At 40.7% G+C, this 26,533-nt stretch overlaps 1 long non-coding RNA gene across 1 annotated transcript in view; it reads right to left on the reverse strand.

The window, feature by feature from the left end:
* The window catches only part of LOC124799279, a 51,763-nt gene that overhangs the window by 10,376 nt on the left and 14,854 nt on the right, over positions 1–26,533 (reverse strand). Inside the window, exons 2-3 of the long non-coding RNA XR_007017003.1 lie at positions 17,425–17,572; positions 17,235–17,310 (exon numbers count right to left, since the gene is read on the reverse strand). This is a non-coding gene — a long non-coding RNA (uncharacterized LOC124799279). The remainder of the gene's footprint in view (positions 1–17,234; positions 17,311–17,424; positions 17,573–26,533) is intronic.

A 26,533-nucleotide genomic window follows, 5' to 3' on the forward strand; every position in this document is an offset into this window, starting at 1 on the left:
AGTCTGCTGGCTGGAACATGAGATCGATAAATTAGTCCTACATGTTCATCTCAGCTATGTACATTTCGGGGTCAGAAAATGCACTACGAAATTGAAGGAAGCCTGCATTTTTAATAATATGGAAAAAAAAGAGTCAGACGATTAATTGAGGGATGTATAGTATGTCAGAAAACAAAAGTATCCAACCAGTATCCCAAAGGAAATGTATATCCAATAGTACCCAATGGCATCGTGGATAAAGGGGCGGTGGACTTGTACAGGCCACTACCTAGGTCAACCGGAGGAAACATGTATGTATTTGTATTGTTGGAGTTAGGTTCAAAATTTGTGAGGTTTTATCCATTAAAGAAAAGTTCTGCAAAGGCATTGGCTAGCAGACTTAAAAAAGACTATGTAGTCATGTAGTCTAAGAAGGAAAGCCAGTACACGTGATATGTGACAATGCGCCACAATTTCATGCAAAAATCTGGAAGCACACCTTAGGAGAACTGCAAATAAAGCCGATATATATCTCAAAATATCACCCTACTTCGAACCCGTCATCAAGAGTAATGCGGGAGTTGGGCAGGTTGTGCCGCAAGTATTGCTCTAAAAAGCCCTCGAAGTGGGCAGAGCACATCAAAGAGTGAGGTTATGAATGAATTCCTTCATACCGCTACTGGAATGTCGCCAATAGAAGTACTGACAGGCAAAATGCCAAGTAATATCATCACAGAAACTATAGACTTTCCACCACGTCAGAATTTAACACGAGACCAAATCCAAACAATAACGTTACAGAGGATTAAGGACAAGGCAGAGAAGTGTAAAGCAAAAAATAAGAGTGACATAAAACTAGCAAAATCTGAAATAGGAGACCAGGTACTAATAAGGACAAGAAGGAAATCGTCCAAGATGGATGATGGAATTAAGAAGTTTTATGAAACATATCAAGGGCCATAGAAAATATACCCCCGCCGGCGAAACATTGCACTTGACTAGTTCGCTTTTTGTCTAGTTAGGTTGGCTATACTGTAATAGCGATGTTGCAACAGCAGCCTCTATACACACAGCAGACGATACAGTTTTCCGTCCCGTCTCGTAAATGCAAGCGATTGAGCAATTACAGTGTATATAAAAACTCGTTTTTAGTTGTACTACAATGACAGGAAGTAAGCAACCGTATAATAATGCATGTAAAAGCATAACAATGCGCACGCTTTCGATAACGGAAGGAAAGAAGTACAAAAAACAAGCATCTGACGACTGATACTTTACAATCAATAATGTACGTAGTTTACAAAATAAATAATAACCGAGATTGCAATAAATAACCAATATTAGTAATTTTTCACTCACCAATTAACAGCGACAATGGCAATTCCATCCAGCTCGCCATCGTCACTGTTGTCCGATTCATCGCCAAAACAGTCTTCATCGTCGTCATCAGCAAGACAAATCATTAAAATTGTTCATGGCCAATGATAATGCCTTCTATTGTCTGTGCTGCTCGCATAAACTTCTCGGCGTGCTCTACTTTTTTTCTCCATGAGGCTGCATCCAGTCACAAGAGCTTCACGCAACAGCTTTTCCACCTCTGTTATTGTAAAGGACATCTTGTTCCTTACATACATTTTTACATCACTCCATATTAACTCAATAGGATTGAAATGGCAGTGATATGGTGGCAGCCTTATTACAGTATGACCCTGCTCCTTGGCAATTTCGTCTACTACATATGTAGGTGTCGTAGGCTTATTTTCTTTAACAAGAGAATATAACAGAACCTTTGTCATACTCATATCCGCTGCAATATTTCGAGCCTGTAACCACTGCACCATAACTTCTTTCCGATCATTTGTGGTTGGGGCTTTGTTCTGTATCACCGAATGATATGGAGCATTGTCCATTACAATTGTTGTAGGGACAGGAAATTGTTTTAAAAGGTACCTGAACCACTCAACAAATCATGTGTGAGATATATCTTCATGGTAATCACCAGTCGTTTTTGATCTAAAAACTAAAAGTGCGTCAGGGACAAAACCACTGGAGGAGCCTGCATGGACCACAATTAATCTAGCTCCCCCTTCCCGTCGGCTGATGGCCGATACTGCTGGGTGTGTTATCCATCCAACATTTACTGACAGCTTCCCCCGGCATTAACCCACGTTTCGTCTAGCCAAATTATGGAATGAATGTCTCTGCCCACAATTTTGTGCAAGAAAATGCTACGAGCGGTAACAATATGTGCCCCCTCTAACAGTAATTTGCGTCCGTCTAGCGTTTTGTAACGGAAACCCATGTTTTTAGCACAATTTTTAGTGATGTTTTACCACCCCTGAAGAGTTCACTTTCTTTTAAAGAGATTAATAACTTAGCTACAGTCGGATACTCTTTTCTGCTGTAGTAAGCATAAACATGCCCACGAATTGCATCAGTCTGGAAAGAATCTGAATCTGTGATAGGACTAGGTCGCTTTTTCTTCTTTCCTGGGGTTGATAAAAATGTATTATTTGATCCAGACAGCTCGGAATCATTACGGCTCACTTCAGTATCTTCCAAGTTTTGTAGTAATACTCCTTTATTTACTACGGTTCTTGCACTAATACCAAGAGTTTTCGACGTACGTTCCACCACTTTGTCGGCAGGAATTGATAGCTGTCCACGAATGCTTACGTAGTTTTTCTCCTGCTCGTAAAACTCACGAGTTCTGCGTAGGAACTCCAGTGCCTGGCTGTTTAGCGGCACCCCTCGACGCAAAGGATTGTCACTAGGGGAACGAAGTCTTTTCGGTGGCATTTTCCAAGTATGTACACTCACAACGTAACAGAAGTCACAAAGATATAGCACACAGTACAACGAAAACACGCGGTAAACAACATACAATTCACGTTGTATACATATTCACTAAACTAAGCCGGCAACGCGGGAACTTTGACGTCACAGCACATGAGTAACAGCAGTGCTCACTGCGCTGTGATTGGCTGGCGCCCCACGCTGAACGCCTAGCGCCTATCGTTCTTCACTTGTTACTCTGTTACGCTGCCAACTAAATACGCAAACGTCAAGTGCAATATTTCAGCGGCCCGGGTAAGGATTGCACATGCAAATGCAACGGAGGTGGCTATGATAAAAACAAACGAAATCAAAGGCATATACATTTTTGACCTTAAACCATGTATCAGTGTTCAACCCCTAACAACCAACTTCTGATAGAGGATAAAGAATAAGAAAACAAAACATTACCTATGGAACAGGTAGAACACACCAACCAGGTAAGTGACATTGCACAGGTAAGTAGGCCTATGTGCAAATTTCAAAAATATACATGTTATGAAGACAATGAGGAGATGGATGAGGAACCACCAACGAAGCTATTACAGAGACGACTGGAATACAACATATACCTAATAAGTAAAATAACAACTGGTCAAATAGTTAATTGAAAACATCAGAGGGCATTGTGTACTGTACAACACTTGGCGTTTAACGAACATCAATTACTCAAATTACTGACAATATTATTTCAGTTTCTCTTCATATTCTCAATCTTCCCTTCTTTCGGAACTATACTCTAGCATCTGTCCCTTCTTCATCTTCGAATTTAGGAACCTGGGAATAGTGAATAACAAATGTAAGTGGGGAAAAGAGAAGGTACAAAAAGGGAAAGTTATCTATAAAAATGTGTTATCCTGTTGAAAAATGTTTAGCAAGTTCTGAAATTATGTAATTATTACATGTAACGACCCTAAGGGACAGTAAAGCAAGGAAAATGCTATTTATAAGAATACACAAGGTACACAGAGACAAATATGTTGTCCTTTGGGAAAATATTTAACAAATTAAAAAAAAAAATGACACTGTGGACACAGCGATCAAACATTTGGGTTGAAACATGGAAAATAGATATAAGTGTGTATCATTCTGCAATTGGGCTTAGATAAGTGAACAGCAATGCGATTGAACGGTAACGAAATGCGAAACTTATGTTTAGCCAACTGACAAGGTAAGTCGTGACCAAAGTATAAAGGGGTAAGTGCAGCAGAATAAGGTGAAGAATTGAAGTTATCTAAGCATGGGAAGTGGGTCCCCACCCCATAAAAGTTAATGAGAGGCTGAGGATGGTATCGCTACAAGTTATGAAGTACAAAGATGATGAGGGTCATAAAAAGGATAATTGTAGCCCGAGAGGTACCTTAAGTACAGATAAGAAGTATTGAAGTAAGTTAAGAGGGAATTAGGAGGCTGCAGAAGAGAGAAAGAAGAAATAACAGGCACAACTACAGGAGATTTCAACAAACGTATTAGCAGATAAGTTACACACTAGACTATTCAAGTATACTCTGCTTGATTATAATGTAAGGTTCCTGATAAACACTGCAACCAGGGAGACAAACATGCCAGTCTGCAATAGACAACATGATCACTGGTATTCATATTTTGATCTTAAATCTTCTATTATTGTAAGTGCTTTGTCAGACCACCACACAGGAGAACCAGGTGTAAACATAAAAAAAGGGGTTGAAAATTTCTCGGGTATTCAGCCGGGTAGCGACGTCCAAAAGGCACGATATTTCGGCAAGCCGACTTCTTGCCATCTTCAGGCATTCTTGGTGTCTGATTGATCTCTGATGAATGCCAATTTAATATAATCTCCACCTCTCTCCCCTCCATCTGGGCACTTCCGAGCAGTCCATGGCCGTTGCTGTCTACGGCCGCTTGCGGAACTCTGCCATCGTGGTGAAAATGCTGCTGCTTCTGCTTCTCCTCCTCCTCCTCCCCCTCCTCCTCCCCCGAAGCTGAACATTTCCACAAGGAAGAGAGGAAAGCACTGAAGCGGCTCCGAGAAGATGCCGAGACTGTCGTCCTCCCATCAGATAAAAGGAATTGCTCAGTCCTACTGCCATGTAATGTATACAGGCAAAAATTGTATGACCTATTAGAAGATGACACCTACCGGAGAATCGAAGACGATCCTACCAACAGAGTGAGAAAGAAGACCATTGAGCTTCTCCAGCACACTTTCGAAGATAAGAAGATGGTGAAGAAACTACGTCCACGAGCAGCTGCACCTCCTAGACTTTACGGACTACCTAAAGTCCATAAGGATGGATTGCCTCTCAGCCTGATTGTAAGCAACATTGGAGCACCAACATATGAATTAGCAAAACATCTGATGTCGATGCTCAGTCCCTTTGTGGGCAAAAGTCAGCACCACATCAGAAACTCCGCACATTTCGTCCAGCAGCTCCAGAACTTCCGATTGGGCCAAGAAGACCTCATGGTGAGCTTTGACGTGGTATCCCTCTTTACTAGGTACCTCTAGGAGACTCCCTAAGCCTCATAGGAGAAAAATTCGGACAAACAGTAACTTAAGTTTTCGAATTCGTACTTACGTCATCATACTTTCCTTTCGACGGGAACTACTACAAACAAACAGATGGAGTAGCGATGGGCTGTCCACTATCACCAGTAGTGGCCAATATGTTTATGGAGGCTTTTGAAGAAGCAGCCTCAAGTCGGCAGCCTACAAGCCCTCTTGCTTTTTTCGATATGTAAACAATACATTCGTGATCTGGTCACACAGACGACAATGCCTCCAAGACTTTCTTTAGCATCTGAACTAGCTGCACCAGAATATCAACTTCACGATGGAGGTAGAGGAAAACAACCAGCTTCCTTTTCTGGATGTGCTTGTCAAGAGAAGACCAGATGGCACACTAGGACACAGCGTCTACCATAAGCTGACACAGACAGATTTGTACTTGCATGCCTCCAGCTGTCATGCTCCTTCACAGCGAGAGGGTGTTCTAAGCACACTGGTGCACAGAGCACACGAAATCTCTGACTGTGACAGCCTAGCATCTGAATTGCAGCACTTGCAGGCCGTGTTCCGCACGAATGGCTACAACAACCGGCAGACGAAATGGGCTTTAAGACTGAAGAAGCCGAGACCACAGCCTTCCGAGGACGAAAACAAACCGGTTGCAACAGCGATCATACCATTTGTTGAGAACACATTGGCAAAGATCGGCAGAATACTCAGAAAATATAATGTCAAGTGTGTGTTTCGCCCTCCATCCAAAACGAAAACATTATTAGGATCAGTCAAGGATGACTTAGGACTCCGGAGACCGGGAGTTTACAGCATTCTTTGCCAGTGCAGGAACATGTATATAGGCCAGACCATCTGGACGGTACAGGAGATATGTAGTGAACATAAACGCCACACAGACAACGCACAGCCAACCAAGTCCGCCGTGGCAGAGCACTGCATCTCACATGGACATGACATGAACTACGATGGCACAAAGGTGTTACAGCAATCGAACACCTTCTGGGATTGTCTCCTCAAAGAGGCAGTGGAGACCTGGCTGCATGGCGAACTGTAATGGTTCTTTATTTGCGAAACCACTACCACCCGCCAACCCTATTTTTCAATACCGTAAATTAATGAATATTTTTCTACGTAATGTCTCATTTTTCACTATCTGGTTTCATTTTTATATGTACGTATGTCGATATTTTGAGATGTTGAAATCAATATAATGTCTAGTGTGAATATCTTTGTACTTATTGTTATCTTTGATGCTGGTTTGCAACTTTTGGTGCGGAAGCGTACAGAGTAGTCAAGTTTTTGTGGAGGCATGGGTCAAAAACAATAACTTGACATTAAATTTTACAAAAACATAAATTGTTCATTTCACCACAAAACAATCTGCACAGTCTATAAGTGAAATAAGGTATATGGACAAAAAATTAGAGACTGCAGACTGTGTCAAATTTCTTGGCATATTAGTCAATAAAAACCTGTTATGGAGTCGCCACATGGACAACATACGGGGTCCACTGAATAGCCTTGTACATATTATGAATATCTTGTATAGTATTACTGATTTAGCTGTAAAAAAAACTGTATATAATGCATATTTTGTTTCAGTCATTAGGTATTGTATAATTTTCTGGGGGTCTGAAAAAACAAATTTACTTAGAGCTTTTAGACTACAAAAAAGAATCACCCGAGCAATGGTGGGAGCAAAACCAAAGCAACATTGTAAACCTTTATTTGTAAAACTAGATCTAATGAGCATTCCAAGCATATACATCTATGAAACTCTCACTTTCACGAAAAGAAACCCACAACTTTTGGAGGGCAACTTCTTCTTGCATCAATATGATACTAGATATAGAACGAGCTACATGCAACCTACCCACCGTTTAAAATCATATGAAAAAACCCCGTACTATATGGGCGTGAAATTTGTAAATAAAATATGGAAAGATATGGATGACCCAAATGTAAAAGGTACCAAAAGAGACCTGGAAAAATATCTGAAAAATAAATGTTACAATAGTGTAGAAGATTTCATGAATGGCAGCAATGCATTATAATTGTCATTAAAATACCTCTTTGAAAATATTACACCATATATATTATTACTTTATTGTCTATTTTTAGTATTATATATAGTGTAAAACTGACAAGTCACCTATGTCACAATCTTTGATTGTATAAGGCATGCTATGTGATGATAAAATTTCAATTGAATTGAATTGAATTGAATATGAACAGTCTTGACTTTGTGTTGGAAATGAAAAAATGAATCTGAGTTGTGGACAGTGAAAAATGTTGTGAGTTTTATTAAGAGCAGTAACGGCTGCGAAATTGTATGATGAAGTAATGTTTCGAACATGCAAAAGTATAAAAAGTTTAATAAATGTGAACTTTTGTGAAAAGTGAGTGTCAAGAATTATTTTCAAGTGACCATTGTTTAAAAAGGTATGAAGTACATTGCAATGAAAAACACAAATCATCAAATTAATCCTGAAAGATTGCCTTCGTAAGTTCTTCAAGTCAGCGTAATTAACATCCGAATGCCTTTCGCACCAACAGCAATAGTCATGCTACCTAGACAACATTTTTAATTATGAGCCAAAGCCAGAGTTAGATCACTGTTGGATTGCAAATACAAGATAAGTGATATTATTGTTAATTTTCTTCAGTGACTAATCAATTGATGTAGCAATACCTGCCACAAAGACATTTTAGTTGCGCAACAAAAAGATCATACTTTGAGTGCGCAACGTGATAATTTTTGAACTAATTAACTGTTAGTTGAGGTGTTGTTACAGAACTAATGAATAAAGACAGTGGTTTCCAGTTAAGCAAAGCATGGGATCCAGCTTTGAGTATGATTAAAACACAACAGTCTACACGGAAATCCGCTCCTGTCAGGACACCCGAAGCAGAAGAAGAAGCAGCAGCAGCAGCATTGTCACCACGACGGCAGAGTTCCGCATGCAGCCATAGCCGTGGAAGGACTGTGGCCCATGATCTGTCGCGGGGCGCCGCACTTCCCCCACCACCCAACACCGCCTTTCTCTCCACCACCGGCCGTGGACCGCTCGGAAGCGCACAGAGGGAGGCTGCGGGAGAGGGGTGGAGATTACATTAAGTAGACAATCATCAGAGATCAATCAGACACCAAGAACGCCTGAAGATGGCAAGAAGTCGGCTTGCTGAAATATCGCACCTTTTGGGCGTCGCTACCCAGCTGAATACCCGGGAAATTTTCAAGATTTCTGTACGCCGGGAAAACCTCAGATCACACATTAAAAAAGCTTCCTACCTGCAGCTGGTATAAATATATTAGGATGAATACAGACCAAAACATAACTCATTTGAATAACATGCTAAGCAATGTCGATTGGAACAACATTCTAGACACATACGAGGTGCATTCAAGTTCTAAGGCCTCCGATTTTTTTCTCCGGACTGGAAAGAGATAGAAACATGCGCATTGTTTTAAAATGAGGCTGCGTTCATTGTCAATACGTCCCAGAGATGGTAGCACCATACGGCAGATGGAATTTTACCGCCAGCGGCGAGAATGGGAACTGTTTTAAATACTTAAAATGGCGATGTTTTCCTTACTTGAACAGCGTGCAATCATTCGTTTTCTGAATGTGCGTGGTGTGAAACTAATTGAAATTCATCGACAGTTGAAGGAGACATGTGGTGATGGAGTTATGGATGTATCGAAAATGCATTCATGGGTGCGACAGTTTAATGAAGGCAGAACATCGTGTGACAACAAACCGAAACAACCTCGAGCTCGCACAAGCTGGTCTGACGACATGATTGAGAAAGTGGAGAGAATTGTTTTGGGGGATCGCCGAATGACTGTTGAACAGATCGCCTCCAGAGTTGGCATTTCTGTCGATTCTGTGCACACAATCCTGCATGACGACCTGAAAATGCGAAAAGTGTCATCCAGGTGGGTGCCATGAATGCTGACGGACGACCGCATGGCTGCCCGCATGGCATGTTGCCAAGCAATGTTGACGCGCAATGACAGCATGAATGGGACTTTCTTTTCGTCGGTTGTGACAATGGATGAGACGTGGATGCCATTTTTCAATCCAGAAACAAAGCGCCAGCCAGCTCAATGGAAGCACACAGATTCACCGCCACCAAAAAAATTTCGGGTAACCGCCAGTGCTGAAAAAATGATGGTGTCCATGTTCTGGGACAGCGAGGGCGTAATCCTTACCCATTGCATTTCAAAGGGCACTACGGTAACAGGTGCATCCTACGAAAATGTTTTGAAGAACAAATTTCTTCCTGCACTGCAACAAAAACATCTGGGAAGGGCTGCGCGTGTGCTGTTTCACCAAGACAACGCACCCGCACATCGAGCTAACGTTACGCAACAGTTTCTTCGTGATAACAACTTTGAAGTGATTCCTCATGCTCCCTACTCACCTGACCTGGCTCCTAGTGACTTAGCTTTTTCCAACAATGAAAGACACACTCAGTGGCCGCACATTCACCAGCCGTGCTGCTATTGCCTCAGCGATTTTCCAGTGGTCAAAACAGACTCCTAAAGAAGCCTTCACCGCTGCCACGGAATCATGGCATCAGCGTTGTAAAAAATGTGTATATCTGCAGGGCGATTACATCGAGAAGTAACGCCAGTTTCATCGATTTCGGGTGAGTAGTTAATTAGAAAAAAAAAATCGGAGGCCTTAGAGCTTGAATGCACCTCGTATTACAGTTATGGCATATTCTCAAGTGAGCTATACTACACTGTCAACCAAGCCTGCCTATTAATAAGAAAGAGAATTCAGTCACATGCTGTAAGCCGAAACTGGATATCAAGTTCAACCACTGAGCTAGAGAAAAACTAAGATGGTGTGAGTATGCTATGTTAAATGACTTGAGGAGTAGGGAAAAAAAACATCAAGAGTTCAGAAAGTATAAGAAATGCTATTTAGACCTCCTAATTTCTGCAAAACAGAAACATTTTGAAAGTGTCATTCCAAACTCAAATAATATTTCTAAAACATCATGGACCTAGAGAAATCAGTAACTCTGGGAAACATACAACTGAAAATCACTTGCTGGTAAACAACACAATACAAACTGATCAGAATAAGGTAGCAGATCTGTTTAACAATTGTTTTTCTCCTGTTGGCTCCAGCATAAACAATCAGATTAAAAATCACAAATACCAATTCAGGGGAACACCAGCGTCAGGAAGTATACAGGGCTATTACAAATGATTGAAGCGATTTCATAAATTCGCTGTAGCTCCATTCATTGACATATGGTCACGACACACTACAGATACGTAGAAAAACTCAAAGTTTTGTTCGGCTGAAGCCGCACTTCAGGTTTCTGCCGTCAGAGCGCTCGAGAGCGCAGTGAGACAAAATGGCGACAGGAGCCGAGAAAGCGTATGTCGTGCTTGAAATGCACTCACATCAGTCAGTCATAACAGTGCAACGACACTTCAGGACGAAGTTCAACAAAGATCCACCAACTGCTAACTCCATTCGGCGATGGTATGCGCAGTTTAAAGCTTCTGGATGCCTCTGTAAGGGGAAATCAATGGGTCGGCCTGCAGTGAGCGAAGAAACGGCTGAACGCGTGCGGGCAAGTTTCACGCATAGCCCGTGGAAAATTGGCTCATGCCACAATTGGAGACCGACAGCGCCAACTTCATCTTTCAACAGGATGGTGCCCCACCGCACTTCCATCATGATGTTCGGCATATCTTACACAGGAGATTGGAAAACCGATGGATCGGTCGTGGTGGAGATCATGATCAGCAATTCATGTCATGGTCTCCACACTCTCCCGACTTAACCCCATGCGATTTCTTTCTGTGGGGTTACGTGAAAGGTTCAGTGTTTAAACCTCCTCTACCAAGAAACATGCCAGAACTGCGAGCTCGCATCAACGATGCTTTCGAACTCATTGATGGGGACATGCTGCGCCTAGTGTGGGAGGAACTTTATTATCGGCTTGATGTCTGCCAAATCACTAAAAGGGCACATATCGAAAATTTTTGAATGCCTAAAAAAACTTTTTGAGTTTTTGTATGTGTGTGCAAAGCATTGTGAAATTATCTCAAATAATAAAGTTATTGTAGAGCTGTGAAATCGCTTAAATCATTTGTAATAACCCTGTATTTTTGACACCAACAAATGAAGAAGAAATAATTAAAATAGTGAGTAGATTGAAGAATTCTCATGCAGCAGGATAGAATTGTCTTAGTCTGAACACATTTAAGAAATGTATTCATAATATTACATCACCTTTATCAGCAATTATCAACTTTCATATGGAAAATGGTCTATTTCTATAGAGCTGAAAATTGCTCGAGTTGTGCCTATTTTTAAATAAGGAAACAGAAATCTAGTAGAAAACTTTCGACTCATATCTGTTCTTCCAATATTATCCAAAATCTTTGAGGAAGTAATATATTTAAGGATCTGGAACTTCCTAGTAAGCAAAAAAGTTATTTCTGAGGGGCAGTATAAGTTTGTCAAGGGGTCAGTCACCTTGGCTGTGTTGATATGACCATATTGCTGGACAAACTGGAACTATGGCATTCGAGGCACAGTTCATAATCTGATTAGATCCTACTTGACAAATAGGAAGCAGTTTGTGTCTACTAGAACTACAGAGGAAGCTAACAAACCAAGAACCACTGACATTAATTTTGGTATTCCACAGGGGTCAATATTAGGAACACTTCTTTTTATTATTTATGCTAATGATATTCAGTCTATAACAAACCCCACTACAGCTATCTTATATGCAGATGATACCACGCTAATATGCCACAAACCAAGCTATTCGCAGCTCGAAGTGGAATCCAATACTGCAGCAAGCATAATTCTGCAGTATTTTAATGAAAACAAACTAAAATTAAATACAAATAAATCCATGTATACTGAATTTGATCTTGGGAGGCAAAAAATACATGGACACCAAATTTCAATGGGTGGTGAATACATTAAAAGACAATACTCAACCAAATTTCTTAGCCTGACACTTTATGCAGAGTTAAACTGATGTGATCATGTAAATGATATTTGCAAAAAGCTATCTACTACCATACATGCTCTAAGACAACTGACGCCTTTTTGTAACATTACCACTCTGAAGCAAATTTATTTTGCACAATTTGAATCCCATCTAAGCTATGGGGTAGAGGTATGGGGATCCAGCAGTAAAGGTAATGTGAAAAGTTTACTTATCTTACAGAAGAAGGCACTTAGAATTATGGGGAAAATGTGCCAGGGAGTCCTGCAGAAATTTGTTTAAAGAATTTAAAATACTAACTGTTCATAGCCTGTATGCACTTAAGATAATCATTATGGTAGTAAACAGTAGCAAAACACTTAACAAATAAATACACGATCACAGCACTAGAGATGGAGAGAGACCCCACGTCTCTCACAGAACAACACTTTATGAGAAGATGCTGTACGGTGGTCCAACACACAATGTGTGGCTTTCATGAGCAATAAAAAGGGTAGAAATAATGTTTATGTTGATCTCTGTTCCTATTTTCTGTACAGCTTCCGGAACCCTCGGAACCAAGGTGATGCAAAACCTTTTTTTATGTGTGTATGTCAAACAGGTACATGGAAAAATATGGAGTTTTGTACGATGGAGCAAGGGTCATGGGGTGCTAGTGCTCTGTGGAGTAGCATTTTTTTTTTATTTTGATCTAACATCAATTGATTACAAAAAAAAGTTGTTCCAGTCTTCTGGATAAGTCAGAGTAAGGCTCTGACTTAACCTGAAGACTGGAACAAAGAAACTTTTTTTGTTATCAGTTGATGTCGGATGAAAAATAAATAAATATGCTACTCCACAGAGCACCAACATCCAATGACCCTTGCTCCATCATGCAGGAATCCATATTTTTCCATGTCCTTGTTTGACATACACACATCAAAAGAAGTTTTGCATCACCTCGGTTTTGAGAGTTCTGGAACCTGTACAGAAAATTGGAAGAGAGGTCAATATAAACATCATTTCCGCCCTTTTTATTGCTCATGAAAGCCACACATTGTAAGTTGTCCCACCATACAGTGAGACCTTCAGAGGTCTTCGAAAGTAAAACTATGTACCAACTTGACACAAAATCCTAGGAAGTTCTGGTCTTACGTTAAATCAGTAAGCGGCTCGAAACAGCATATCCAGACATTCCGGCATGATGATGGCACTGAAACAGAGGATGACACGCGTAAAGCTGAAATACTAAACACCTTTTTCCAAAGCTGTTTCACAGAGGAAGACCGCACTGCAGTTCCTTCTCTGAATCCTCGCACAAACGAAAAAATGGCTGACATCGAAATAAGTATCCAAGGAATAGAAGAGCAACTGAAATCACTCAACAGAGGAAAGTCTACTGGACCTGACGGGATACCAATTCGATTCTACACAGAGTACACGAAAGAACTTGCCCCCCTTCTAACAGCTGTGTACCGGAAGTCTAGAGGAACGGAAGGTTCCAAATAATTGGAAAAGAGCACAGGTAGTCCCAGTCTTCAAGAAGGGTCGTCGAGCAGATGCGCAAAACTATAGACCTATATCTCTGACGTCGATCTGTTGTAGAATTTTAGAACATGTTTTTTGCTCGAGTATCATGTCTTTTTGGAAACCCAGAATCTACTCTGTAGGAATCAATATGGATTCCGGAAACAGCGATCGTGTGAGACCCAACTCGCTTTATTTGTTCATGAGACCCAGAAAATATTAGATACAGGCTCCCAGGTAGATGCTATTTTCCTTGACTTCCGGAAGGCGTTCTATACAGTTCCGCACTATCGCCTGATAAACAAAGAGCCTACGGAATATCAGACCAGCTGTGTGGCTGGATTGAAGAATTTTTAGCAAACAGAACACAGCACGTTGTTATCAATGCAGAGACGTCTACAGACGTTAAAGTAACCTCTGGCGCCACAGGGGAGTGTTATGGGACCATTGCTTTTCACAATATATATAAATGACCTAGTAGATAGTGTCGGAAGTTCCATGCGGCTTTTCACGGATGATGCTGTAGTATACAGAGAAGTTGCAGCAGTAGAAAATTGTAGCGAAATGCAGGAAGATCTGCAGCGGATAGGCACTTGGTGCAGGGAGTGGCAACTGACCCTTAACATAGACAAATGTAATGTACTGCGAATACATAGAAAGAAGGATCCTTTATTGTATGATTACTGGATAGCAGAACAAACACTAGTAGCAGTTACTTCTGTAAAATATCTGGGAGTATGCGTGCGGAACGATTTGAAGTGGAATGATCATATAAAATTAATTGTTGGTAAGGCGGGTACCAGGTTGAGATTCATTGGGAGAGTCCTTAGAAAATGTAGTCCATCAACAAAGGAGGTGTCTTACAAAACACTCATTCGACCTATACTTGAGTATTGCTCGTCAGTGTGGGATCCGTACCAGATCGGGTTGACGGAGGAGATAGAGAAGATCCAAAGAAGAGCGGCGCGTTTCATCACAGGGTTATTTGGTAACCGTGATAGCGTTACGGAGATGTTTAGCAAACTCAAATGGCAGACTCTGCAAGAGAGGTGCTCTGCATTGCGGTGTAGCTTGCTCGCCAGGTTTCGAGAGTGTGCGTTTCTGGATGAGGTATCGAATATATTGCTTCCCCCTACTTATACCTCCCGAGGAGATCACGAATGTAAAATTAGAGAGATTCGAGCGCGCACGGAGGCTTTCAGACAGACGTTCTTCCCGCGAACCATACGCGACTGGAACAGAAAAGGGAGGTAATGACTGTGGCACGTAAAGTGCCCTCCGCCACACACCATTGGGTGGCTTGCGGAGTATAAATGTAAATGTAGATGTAGATATAGGTGGTGGTCCAGATTGCTGTACACACTGGTACCTCTAATACCCAGTAGCACGTTTTCTTGCATTGATGCATGCCTGTATTCGTCGTTGCGCACTATACAAAAGTTCATCCAGGCACTGTTGGTCCTGATTGTCCCACTCCTGAATGGCAATTCGGTGTAGATCCTTCAGAGTGATCAATGTGTCTCATTGTCCATAAACAGCTCTTTTCAATCTAACCCAGGCACAGTCGATAGGGTTCATGTCTGGCGAACATGCTGGCCACTCTAATTGAGCGATGTCGTTATCCTGAAGGAATTCATTCACAAGATGTGCATGAAGAAGAATGCTTCACCAATATGCTGCTGAAATGGTTGCACTATCGGTTGGAGGACGACAGTCACGCACTGTGCAGCCATTACAGCGCCTTCCGTAACCACCAGCGGCGTACTTCTGTCCCACATAATGCCACCCCAGAACAGCAGGGAACCTCCACCTTGCTGCACTCACTGGACAGTGTGTCTAAGGCGTTCAGCCTGACCGTGTTGCCTCCAAACACGTCTCCAATGATTGTCTGGTTGAAGGCCTATGCGACACTCCTAGGTGAAGAGAAAGTGATGTCAATCCTGAGGGGTCCATTCGGCATGTTGTTGGACCCATCCGTACCACGCTGCATGATGATGATGATGATGATTGATTTGTTGGGCACTCAAATGCATGCTCATCAGCGCCCATACAAAGTCCCAAATTTTTCACAGTCCAATCTAGCCACTGTCACACACAACATAAACACCTAGCCCCCGGGCAGAGAAAATCCCCCCATCCGCACTGCAATGGTGCTGTGGCTGCAAAGATGGACCTTTCCATACACATCGGGAGTGAAGTTGTGCATCATGCAGCCTACTGCGCACAGTTTGAGTCTTGACAAGACGTCCTGTGGCTGCATGAAAAGCATTATTAACATGGTGACGTTGCTGTCAGGGTTCCTCTGAGCCATAATCCGTAGGTAGCAGTCATCGACTGCAGTAGTAGTTCTTGGGCGGCCTGTGTGAGGCATGTCATTGACAGTTCCTGTCTCTCTGTATCTCCTCCATGACTGAACAACATTGCCTTGGTTCACTCCGAGACGCCTGGACACTTCCCTTGTTGAGAGCCCTTCCTGGCACAAAGTGACAATGTGGACACAATCGAACTGCGGTATTGACCATCTAGGCATGGTTGAACTACAGACAACACGATGCGTGTACCTCCTTCCTGGTGGAATGACTGGAACTGTTTGGTTGTCAGACCCCCTCCGTCTAGTAGGAGCTGCTCATGCATGGTTATTTACATCTTTTGGCGAGTTTAGTGACATCTCTGAACAGTCAAAGGGACTTTGTCTGTGAGACAATATCCACAGTCAATGTCTAACTTCAGCAGTTCTGGGACCCGGGGTGATGCAAAACTTTTTTCGATGTGTGTATATGTGCTGTCTGCTTCGTCAATCAAAAAATTGTGTAAAATCCAAAGCGCTTCTGTAATTAATTCCACTTTGTCTACAGCAAATTTAATAGTTGTCAGTAAAATTCAGAAATGGTTGCCATTTTTAACAACTCTTCTTGCCCTTGATGATCTGTAATTGGAAATCTTTATCTGAGTTTCAATTTTACCGTCTTTATATGGCTTCCTGACATATGACTGGAGTCTGAAAGCTTCATCTGCCACAACAACACATGGAACAGATACGTTGCTGTTTTTTAGCACTTTTACTTGTGGAACTTGCAACCAATTTTCCCTTAGTGCAGAGCTTATTTTACTTTGCTGAAAGACTCCTCCATCACTTACTCACCCATTGCACCTAATGTCAATCAGAGAAAACCGATACTTAGTATCAATGACCGCTAGTAATACAATGCTATTAAATTTCTTATAATTATAATAAAGTGAGCCAGCTGATCTCAGTGCTGCAAATGCAACGTGTTTCCCATCCACTGCACCTGTAAATAAAACGAAGATCTTGGCAACACAGATGATTTGTCAATTTCATATAAGTAGACTTTCTTCGGAGACAGATATAATAAACAACACAGAATGCAAATTCCTTGATTAAGTAACATACCGAAACAATTTGGGGACTGCTACAGTTCATGAAACATGTTGGCAATCACTTGCCATTCTCTTTCTGTTGTTGGAGCCTATGGAACAATGATAGCAATGAGACACTGACTACATTGTTTTCACAGTAATGATTAAGGATAATGGTTTTGATGGTATGATACTTCAACTACAGCTTTAAAGAACACACTTACCTTAAAATATTTATCTTTCAGTACATTTCAAATTGCTGTGTGTACTTGAATGATAGTGTGTGAAATACTCAGCACAAACATTCTGTGTGAGAATGGCAAACTCTTGTAACTTTCTCCCGTTGCCTAGAACCTGATAGTAACAGCAAGCCTGAAAAAAAGTTGATTCACACATCATGTTCTGTACATCCCATCTGAACAAATCAAGCCAAATATAAGAGGCAGAAGCAATATGTACAGTCTTAGACATGAAAACTGACTGCCCTGCTGGCCACCACAGAGACTAAGTTCCAGACGTTCGCTTAAGGTGGCAAATAAAACCAACCACCCGTGACAACACCAGGTCCAGCCATCTCCACAATCTTGCAACACTGCAAGATGTGGAAGACTCAGGAGGAAGTGCTGTCTACTTCTGAGATGTGTTGTGCAAGCTCGTGGTCTAGTGGTAACTGTCGTGCATTCTAAACTTATAGTCGGGTGTTAGTGTAAAACCATATCACCTTTTCCTTTTTTTAACCACATTTTGACCCTTGTCTAAAGTTTCGAATCTGATTGAAGATCACATATAATTCGCTTCACATTCTATCCACCAGCAAAAACAAGTACTTCCAGGGACAATTCCGCAGGACAGTTCGTGGCTGCATCGCGATCAGGACAGCTTACGCTTGAGCGTTTCCTTGTGCTGCAGCAGCTACCTGCCAGATGCCACCCGCCACCTGAAATTGGGCACCGCGCAGGTCAACGCGGTGCGACGTTGTCAGTGTTAAAGTTATCATCTAGCAGTTGGACTGTGTGTGGAGCGAGTGCTTTTGGGAAAAATACACCAGGAAAAGATATTCTTGTTTCAACAAAGATTCTTCAAGCATGAATTATTTCCCACATTAAGGAAGTCTCGTCTGGGTCATAAGTCTGGTGTAGGTGTACTGCATGTGGTAATTCGAAACAAAAAACAACACAGGGACTATTATTGCAGTTTTGCTTGAACGTCATCAGGTTGCTCATTGAGCATTCCTATGCAATACTGTTACTGGTGAAAGTTATGATGCCTTTATCGTTAACTTCCTAAGAAGAAGTGAAAGACTGATCCCTACCAAAAGATGTAAACTTGAGCAAAGAGTGTGTGAACATAATATCTTCCATCTGAGAGCTCCAAAAGTGTGTTTTGCACAATGAATTCTTCCCCAAGGGTGTGTCCATCACAGGTGGAATTTGCAGCCAACAATTGAGACACGTTTCAGTTGCAGTGTAAGAAAATCAATCGACAAAACTGCGTCATGCATGCTACTGCATGATTACGCACTTTGTTGATTTGAGAAAACTACCCAGGAGATTGATAGGGAAGTCGTCTCTCATGCACTTGCCCCTCTGATCATATAGTCATAAAATTTTACATTTCCCACTCTAGGTCAATAAACCGTCAAGGCAATTCATTTCTAGACGAAAATGCTCTTCAAACTACACTGATTTAATGACATCGTTAGATTTCTACAGGTGTAGAATTTGTTAACTACTTTAGCATTGTCTGATTGTTTTAGATATTGTGAAAGAATATACTGTTGCTGATTAATTTCTCTCTCATGGTTACTGTTGTGTTCAATGAAACTAATGGAAAACACAATTATTCACTGTACTAATTAAATTCATCTTACTACAGAAACATCACGACAGCAGTCTATCTTAATAAAGCATCAAGTGCCTGTAAGACAATTGTGCTTATTTTAAAACAAATTAGAAAGATATTACCGACTTCTGACTTCAAAAAGGTCTGTATTTACTTAATGTTCTGTATCATACTCAACCATTATGAAAATGAGGCAATTCATAGACAAAATTATGTATTCACAACAACAAAAATATGTCGGCAGGAAACAATAGTGGCATTACGATTTTTGCAGTACCATAAGGTTTCCACCATGACACCAAGGGGTACAGAAAGTAGCAAGACAAATTTTGCTCGAGCATTGTCTTACAATTCCCTAACTGAGTTACTACCTGCCTGCTTGTACCTCTGCTAAGAAAAAGAATCTGGCTTTCAGCGAGTCTTGGAAGGCAAACAAAAGCAGCTTGCATCTGGTACGCAAGCACGTTACCTCGGAGCTGGCGAAGAAGTGTAGCCTATGTGTCTTACTTATTGGCCCAGTAGCTGCTGTGACATAAATCTCAATGTAAGATATGATAGTAGTTTTATTTCTCACAATGTCCGTGGACCCAAAAGCATTAACTGATATCCTTATATCACATCTAAAGAGAAAATTCCTCACATTATTCAATTGAAATGATGCGGTAATATCAAGTGAATTTAGCAGGATAATTCTGTGCCATCAAGGCAGTAACTTGTCAGTCACAGATTTGCAAAACATATTCTGTGTTGTTGCCAAGTTTCAGTTATACTACCATGAATGATACCAGCTGATATGTTCTGTGAGTGAGCTCAGAAGTGACTATAGCTTTGTCTCAAAGTTGTGAGTGACAAGCGCGGGAATATCCTCATTATATGTCAGTGAATCTTGTTTGTGTTTCTGTAATTAGTTTTAGGGCTGGAGTGTAATTACTTGTAACACATCATGCACTGAGTGCAAACAAAATGTCAAATTAATGACTGCAACAATTATTTGTGTTTTACTGTCTTAATCAGACGGAAACCTTTCAAGCTTTTTCACCAGAAGCGATTCACGATTTTCGAGCTTCTCCAGTGGTTGATTTGGCAATGTACCTTTGCTATGCAGTATTGTTATTGACATCACTGATGGACGCATCTGCCCAAAGACAGACATGACCTGGCATCTTGTGTCAGCTTTTCTGATGGATATACTGCTGTTGCTGGAAATGTGAAGACTTAAGGTGAATTCGAATATTCCATATGGCGAAAATCTGATGTTTCTATTCTTCCAGCTCTAACATTAAAAAAAAAAGGTCACAATAATTGACAGAAAAGTGCCCGTGAACCAATAGTTAATAATGCAGTCATAATTAGTGGAATCTGACAAATGCCATCTGTCATCTGGCAATTGTGAAAAACTACTTTTTTTCAACTGCACAGCACCACAGCATGAACTCAATTGTTTCGTGATTCGGAACAGACAGCCTTGTTAATCAATTAAATATCAAAGGACAGATTCCAGACTGTCACAAGATGTTAAAATACTGCTACGGTGGCAGTTGAAAGTTTGTGCCTGACCAGGTTCAAACCCGGATTCATGGTGTCTTTTCTTTCAGACGTTTCTGAAAGAACAGACAGCACACATATCTACATATACGGGGAGTTTCAGCAGTAATAGTAGCAGGTGGTAGTATAGACGAATTGCATAAAAAGTTCCATATAAATGTGTCCACTGTTTATGTGTACAGAGATACAGCTGTTAGTATTTAACCCTTACAAACTCAAAGCAAAGGCAAATGAGGATGTTCAAAGTTGATTTTTAAAAATTCCCCACCAACTTCAATGCACTTTTGACTCCTTTTGATAGCACCACATGTAACTCTTCTGAGGTCGTCTTTGCGTTCTTTTATGAGGGTTGCATTATTCGTAATCGTAACTATCAGATCAGCTCTCGAGTTTACTTTTTCTTTGTAGAATTCGCCTTCCAATCATCCCCACAGGCAAAAATCCAAAAGGATAAGGTTCAGGGTCCTTTGTGGTGAAGAAAAGTGCCCATATTTACCGATCCACGTACCGGGAAATGTTAGGTTTGGATGATGCGTCGTCTGTCGACTAGAATGTGCAGGAGCCCTGTCATACTGCAGGAACATACGCATTCTTGAAGGCAAAGCAACCTATTTCAGTAATGCTGTAAGCTTATTTTCAAGCAAGTGTAGACTACAGGGTCCTTTTAAGTACCAACAAACTAAACAAAAATGCATTAAAACTCAACTGTATGCACTCAATAAAAACTGTATACATATTATATGGCATTTTTTCTGTGGTTTGTCTATACTACCACCTCCTACAATATTTACTATTCCTCCTGAAGCATTCTTGTATAATTATTCAGGTCTCAATGGGCCATCAAAAGTTTTCAGTGCTAGACGCACTCGCGGGAATGCAGTGTGGCTGCGAGCGAGCAGAATAACGGACGAGCTGGTACCGTGTATGTGGTTTGTGGCAAAGATGGGAATTTGCACCTGATGAGGAGCTTGTGTCGATAGGTCCTGCAGGGAGGTTGGCCGTTGCGTCCAAATAGTGCAATGGTCAGTGTGTCTGCCTAGTAAGCAGGAGATCCGGGTTCGAGCCCCACTCGGGCATCTGCCGCCATTTCTGTATTTCAACGCCCTGTGGCAGTGTGGACATAAGTCTTTTGATATTTAAGATGCAATTGATTTTTTAGGCAATAATAGTGATTTGCGAACATTTGTCTCACCATCAATGTAACAGGGCTTCAACAGCATCCAGTCCTTGCTTTTGATGACACTCGCCCATGTCATATACATGCGAATCAGATTTTAGCACATATTTAGTCAAATAACAAATGGTCAGTATACAAGTATTTACAAACAGTAGAAGCAGGATTGAAGCAAGGTCATCACTTAACCAAGTGCAATGTAGAGTACTTGGGTAGTGAGTCATTTCAGCTGCATAGCCGATGGTAATATTTGTCAGGCCATTCACTGCAGAATTAATGTAAGACTCGCATGACGATCTCTGTTGTCATACTGCATGAGTAGTAACTCATGAATGAAGTACTACGTTCATTAAATCACATTACTCAAACCGATGCCAAATAAAGAGAAGCGACGATGCCACCACACTATTTTTACTTATGTAGGCAGCGCTAGATTATGTGCACCACCATTAACATTACTGTAAGCAGTTTTACAGCTTAACACCACCACGTCCACTTACAACATGTACATTACCATCACACAATTGTTACAGTGATTACAAGTTACTGATGTTTGTCAAGAATAGTGGAAAGCACCTCATGAATGTGAAGTTCCATTTGTGTTACACCTAGGACAGAGAGAATCAGAAATTACATGAAGAGGTTACACAGTGAAGGGAAAAGTCCACGTATTGTTTCGAGTTCTTGCAGTTTGATATTAATGTATTTCCCCATGGTCTCTCATTAATAGGTTCTTTTAGCTATCTGGATACTCATATGGGAGTTACCAAAGTGTAATTGCTAGAATACTCAACTACCTTAGTAACACCTCATTTTGGACTGAATATGACTCTGAAAGCGACATTAATTTGACATATCCGTCTGTCTCCTGACAACTTACTGAATGAAGTGCGAAGTACACTCACAGTTGTGTTGCCTGCCACACTAATTACAACAAGTGTTGCGGCACCTGGCAGTCATTGCTGAATAGACATGTGCAATTATCTTCACAGCTCTAGGGGAACTCATCTTCGTTGCATTTTTCCACACCGCAATTAACACAATCTGATAGGACTTATGATACGAATCTGGTGTCATACTATGCTTCAGAACCCTAAACTGTTTATTTTTTCACTTCATATTAAAACAAAAGCTATGATATGAAAAGAGGAAATGACTTATATGCTTCTCAGAAACTTTAGTTTTTTGTGTATTTTCTCACTTCATACTAAAACAAGGACTTTGATATGAGAGGAGGAAATGAAGTATATGCTTCCAAGATATAATATTTCCTTGTGTGTTAACTACTGCTTGCATGAAAGTTCTGCAGTTAATTTTTGTGTATTGGATAAATTTTGATATCACTCACATTACTTTGTGAGAATATTCATATTTTCTTGGGATTCAGAGAGAGTGGACATTTCATCACTGGTTAATATTCTGATGACTAATGACATGATACCCATTTCAATTGCTCCATGGCACCTGTGAGTAGTCTTACATTGGTTACTTTAAGAATATGCAGGCAATGACGTCTGCTCACTGCAGTCAGAGCCAAGGTGATTTCTTTCCGTTTATGGCAAAGTGTCTGCTGCAGTGTCCACACTCAGACAACATAAACAAATCGTGGCGCCATTGGGCACTGCTAATTGCTGCTCTTGTCATGAGCCGTGACAAGAGCGCACTGTCCCTGCTAATGATATTATGGAGTTAATACATCTTTCTTACTTAATGTAATATGCAGGACAATGGTTAGGTAAAAATTCCATTGTAGTAACTAGCCATTGCATTAAAATACTTTATAGTTATATCTGATGCAATATTTATTGTTGCTTGTCTCTCTAATGTTATTAGTATCGATTCAGATTGAGCATGAAACACACACACACACACACACACACACACACACACACACGGAAACACTCTTCTATCTTCAGTGCTATTCGGAAAATGTTTGGCAACTCGGTGATAGTGACTGACTGGAGCTGCATTAACCTATTCATTTCACTAGACATAGTTGTAATTTTCTGAACAATTTATGTTTAGAAAGTAACAGCGATTTGGAAAATTTACGTTTGTGAGACGGTTACTTTATACATTAATTACAGTGTCTCATTGTTTACTTTGTGCGAAACCTGCTTATATCTGCCCTAGCCTACACTACGGCAAATGAGTGAATGCTCATATTCATGATACCTCCTCACTGGATGTGCTACTGCAACTGAAGCCAAATATTCAAATCCCGCTGGAAAAGTATATTTCAAGTCCGACAGTTTTGCTCCTCCTCTACTGTCATTGAAAAGTATCACAACAAAATTAAATATAAGAATCCTGGAGTTCATACTGCGGTACTGTGCAGATGAAAATGGTAGTTTTCCACAATTATCAGATGACAGATGGCATTTGTCAGATTACACTAATTATGACTGCATTATTAACCGTTCGTTCACAGGCGCTTTTCTGTCACTTAATGTGACCCTTTTTTTTATGTTAGAGCTGGAAGAATAGAAAAATCAGATTTTTGCCATGTGGAATATTCGAATTCACCTTAAGTCTTCACATTTCAAGCAACAGCAGTATATCTGTAAGACAAGCTGACAACAAGAAGCCAGGTTATGCATGTCTTCAGGCAGATGCACCAATCAGTGATGTCAATAACAATACTGTATAGCAAAAATACATTGCCAAATCAACCACTGGAGAAGCTCCAAAACTGTGAATCGCATCTGGTGAAAAAGCTTCAAAGGTTTCCGTATGATGTATTACAAGTAATTACACTCTAGCCCTAAACCTGGTTACAGAAATACGACCAAGACTCACTTAAATAATGAGGATATTCCGGCCCCTTTCACCCACAACTTTGAGACAAAGCTATAGTCACTTCCGAGCTCACTCACAGAACATATCAGTTGGTATCCTTCATGGTAGTATAACTGAAACTTGGCAACAACACAGAATATGTTTTGCAAATCTGTGACTGACAAGTTACTGCCTTGATGGCACAGAATTATCCTGCTAAATTCACTTGATATTACCGCATCATTTCAATTGAATAATGTGAGGAATTTTCTCTTTAGATGTGATATAAGGATATCAGTTAATGCTTTTGAGTCCACGGACGTTGTGGGAAATAAAACTACTATCATCTCTTACGTTGAGATTTATGTCACAGCAGCTACTGGGCCAATAAGTAAGACACATAGGCTACACTTCTTCACCAGCTACGAGGTAACGTGCTCGCCTACCAGATGCAAGCTGCTTTTGTTTGCCTTCCGAGACTCGCTGAAAGCCAGATTTTTTTAGCAGAGCTACAAGCAGGCAGGTAGTAACTCGGTTAGGGAATCGTAAGAATGCTCGGACAAAATTCGTCTTGCTACTTTCAGTACCCCTTAGTGTCACAGTGGAAACCTTATGGTACTGCAAAAATCGTAATGCCACTATTGTTTCCTGCTGACATATTTTTGTTGTTGTGAATACATAATTTTGTCTATGAATTGCCTCATTTTCATAATGCTTGAGTATGATACAGAACATTAAGTAAATACAGACCTTTTTGAAGTCAGAAGTCGGTAATATCTTTCTAATTTGTTTTAAAATAAGCACAATTGTCTTACAGGCACTTGATGCTTTATTAAGATAGACTGCTGTCGTGATGTTTCTGTAGTAAGATGAATTTAATCAGTACAGTGAATCCAGAATGAGATTTTCACTCTGCAGCGGAGTGTGCGCTGATATGAAACTTCCTGGTAGATTAAAACTGTGTGCCCGACCGAGACTCGAACTCGGGACCCGAGTTCAAGTCTCGGTCGGGCACACAGTTTTAATCTGCCAGGAAGTTTCAGTACAGTGAATATTTTAATTGTGTTTTCCATTAGTTTCATTGAACACAACAGTAACCATCAGAGAGAAATTAATCAGCAACAGTATATTCTTTCACAATATCTAGAACAATCTGACAATGCTAAAGTTGTTAACAAATTCTACACCTGTAGAAATCTACTGGTTCTAAGGATGTCATTAAATCAGTGTAGTTTGAAGAGCATTTTCATCTAGGAATGTATTGCCTTGACGGTTTGTTGAGCTAGAGTGGGAAACGTAAAATTTTACGGGTATACGATCAGAGGAGTTAGTGCCCGAGAAGTGACTTCCCTATCAATACGAGTGCCCGAGAGATGACTTCCCTATCAATCTCCTGGTTAGTTTTGTTTCTCAAATGAACAGAGTAAGTTATCATACAGTATCACACGTGATTTCGTTTTGTCGGTTGATTTTATTACACTGCGACCGGAAGGTGTCATTTTTTGGCAACAAATTCCAGCTTGAATGGACACACCCTTGTGGAGGAATTTATAGTACAAAACACACTTTTGGAGCTCTCAGATGGAAAATATTATATTCACACTACTCTTTGCTCGAGTTTACGTCTTGTGGTAGGGATCAGTCTTTCATTTCTTCTTAGGAAGTTGACGATAAAGGCATCGTAACTCGTCACCAGTAACAGTATTGCATAGGAATGCTCAATGAGCAACCTGATGACGTTCAAGTCCCTCCGTTGCTTTTTGTTGTTTCGAATTACAGCATGTACTACACCTACACCAGACTTCTGATCCTTGCCTGTTGAATTCATATGTCGCATGTTAGTTAAATGGTAATCCATCATTTATATTAGTAGTCAAGACTTCCTTAATGTGGAAAATCATTCATGCCCGAAGAATCTTTGTTGAAACAAGAATATCTTTTTCTGGTGTATTTTTCCGAACAGCACTTGCTCCATGCACAGTCTCAATCTTTTG

This window comes from Schistocerca piceifrons, chromosome 5, assembly GCF_021461385.2.
Source record: "Schistocerca piceifrons isolate TAMUIC-IGC-003096 chromosome 5, iqSchPice1.1, whole genome shotgun sequence".
Classification (NCBI taxonomy): Eukaryota; Metazoa; Arthropoda; class Insecta; order Orthoptera; family Acrididae; genus Schistocerca; species Schistocerca piceifrons.